This window comes from Hipposideros armiger, unplaced genomic scaffold (genome assembly GCF_001890085.2).
Source record: "Hipposideros armiger isolate ML-2016 unplaced genomic scaffold, ASM189008v1 scaffold_45, whole genome shotgun sequence".
Classification (NCBI taxonomy): Eukaryota; Metazoa; Chordata; class Mammalia; order Chiroptera; family Hipposideridae; genus Hipposideros; species Hipposideros armiger.
In genome coordinates this window covers 2,831,420-2,834,458 of record NW_017731395.1, presented here as the reverse complement: position 1 = coordinate 2,834,458, position 3,039 = coordinate 2,831,420, and positions in this window count along the sequence as shown.

The following is a 3,039-nucleotide window of genomic DNA, read 5'->3' as shown; positions in this document are numbered from 1 at the left end:
CAGCGCCCAGAGGCACTTGGCGGCGGCCGGCGGGTGGGCGGGCGCCGGCCGCGGGGCCGCTCCATTCATTCCCTCATTAGGGATGCGGGGCCGCCTCCTCCGCCCTCCCGCGCTGGCTCGCGCTCGGGCCCCGCTGTTTATTTTTGTCCCGCGCCCCACCCGCCCGGAGTACGGGAGTCTCAGAGCTCCGGGGGCCTTTTCTCTTTCTTCGTGGTTGGGTTTTGCCCGCTGGAGGCGGGAGGGCGCTGATGTAACGAAGCGACCCCCCCTTTTTGTGTGTGTGTGTGTGTGTGTCCGTTTCGTTGGGGAAGCGTCGGGTGCGATCCGACACTGGGTCCCGCACCGCCGATGGGCTACCCCCGGGGACTTCTCGCTTGCTTCAGTTCTTCTCCTCCGCCCCCGGCGCCAAGCTTTCTCAAATCCTGCCCTCCCCGGAGCCCTCTCTCAGTCCCCTTCTTGCAGGGAGCCCTTGGGGTCAGGGTCACCCTAATAGTTGGGCAAAGGGCACAAAAGCCCCTAGAAGCGCCAGCAGGGGGCTCAGCACAGGCAGCTCGCCCGGGTGGCCCGGACGGCGAGGCCCCTTGGGAATGGGGTCCGTGGAAGAGGTCGCCCAGTGCCCACCGCAGCACCCCCCCCCCCCCCGTGTAGATGAGACCCGGGAGTCACAATGTCTACACTGGCTGATCGTCACTTCCTGGGACACAAGGAAGCGTCACTTGGGCGAGCTTGTTTAGGGAGGAGAGCAGCCTCTGATTTGGGCCCTGGCCTACCTCCTCCAGGTGGCTTCCTCACCCATCCATCCATCCACCCACCCACCCACCACTTCTCACATCCTGCAGACATCCCTATAGAAGGGGCGCCTCAGTCTCTTAGAAAGCAATGCTGCTGCTTCCTACCTTATTGGAGAGCTTACATTTTGTGCGCTCAGCCCCTAGGACAAAAACCTCACCATCTCTCTATTCCTCTACTTTCCAAGATTTCTTTTTCAGTTCCTTTCATGGGTGGGCAGGAAGATAATGGTTGGGCAGGAGCAATGGATAGAAGGGTATAGATCCAATTTTTGAGCCACTTCCATAAGCCTCCGATGGGAATCTCAAGATCACGGGCAATTCCTCCTCTATCCTGAAGTTCATACATTGGAAAAAAGAACCCCTGCACCAGATGGTTTTTATCCTGACTCATTAGAGATGGTTTCTGAAAAGTTGAGACTTGACCCTTACAACATGTTCCAAAAAACCTAAAAATAGCAAATACAGAGACCCTCTGAGGAAAAAAATCTCACCCAGTGTGTCTTCATTTCTAGAACACCATCGATGTATTTGTTTCTTTTGCATTTTATTTTGCAAACGCTTGCCAGTTTCACAAAGCAAATAAAAACCACAAGATCCCTTTGGTGTTGACAAACAGAGGTCAGGCTTTGGAGCTGCAAGGCTGTGTGCAGCCCGGAACGCCAAGCTTTTACAACCTCTCTGAGGACATCCTGAATCACCCAGGTGAACTGAAGTTGCCAGGGCAGAAGCTTGTACTTTTCTGTTCAGCCAGAGCCAGGGCTGCCTATAGGGGCTGCTAACAGCAGTGTCAGCAGCACCACTGATTGTTGCAGCCACTCCAGAGTGTCTTGTGTTACAACAGTACCCGTGTTAACCTGGGAATAAACAAGTATCTGTGAAAGGGTGTTCAGCCCCTTTGGAATATGAATCATTTGCTTTTCGGTGCCCACTCACATATTATCCTATGTCTTTAACCCTTGCGTGAACCCAGACAAACATTTTTATTTCCATTTTACAAAAGTCCACTCAACTGACTTATTGCACCAGGTTAATATTGTACAGAAGAAAATAACTGGAATATGTGGTATTGTTAATCTTGCACCAGTCACAAAACCCACAGCTTCACCCCATAAGGTTTATTATACCTGTAAGGTATAATGGCTAATTAGAGACCGAGCTCAAAGGAGAACCCAAGATTCGGACACAGTGTCTTGCTTCCAAGACTTGAAAGTGTACATTCAAAGTCATAGGCAAATCCCTTAGCTATATTTGCTACACAATGTTCACATATTGACACTAAACTGAAAATTGCATAACGACAGTAAGGGATACTTTTTTTTTTAGTTTATTAAATTTATTGGGCTGGCTGACATTGGTTAATAAAATTATATAGGTTTCAAGTATACAATTCTATAATACATCACCTGTATTGCATTATGTGTTTACAACCCAAAGTCAAATCTCCTTCTGTCATCATTTATTTGACCCCCTTTACCCTTTTCTATCTCCCCCCACTTCCCTTGAGATACTTGTTTTTAAAATCAACCCATAAAGAAAGGTTTGTCACAGTGGAGCTAAATTCAAAGGGAGTCTTTATTGAGTGGGTAACTCAAGTCTACAATTCTGGTTAACAAGATAGACTAGAAACAACTCCATTCAAAAAATGGCATTCAAATAATTGGTGTCTACCCTTGTAGACTTGTTAAATAATGAAAATTCACTTGGCATCGGTTAGAAAAAGTCATTGTGTTGTTTAAAATGAGTGTGTGCTCCTATGTGAACTCTGACTCCTTAAAATGGCAGGAGGCACTATTGTGATTGAATGAAACTGTTTAGCCATAGCCTTAATAAAGAATGTTCATGAGCACATTTTTCTGGCATCACTATATATAGCTTCTTGTGCCTGTGACTATGAAGAAATGACAAAAGGAATATTTTAAGGCTCTGAGTAATTTTCTTTAGGGTTATTAACCAAATGTGGGATGTTTAATTTAGAGGATTCTAACCTAAGGTATTAGGGTAAAAGAGGTTTCAGAAAGGAATAGAAGTACTGAGAAAACAAAAGAAAAATAAGATCTACAGGTGCCCAACCCACGCTGAAATGTGCTAAAAGAGCATTGCCTACCTATCTGCCTTATGGAGCAGAATTCTCTAGAACTACATTGGGCCGGCCGAGTGGCGCGTTGGTTAAGAACTGGCTTGGGACGCCAGAGGGCCCCGGTTCGGATCCCACATATGAGGGCCAGTGACACTGCCCTCCACAGCTAAG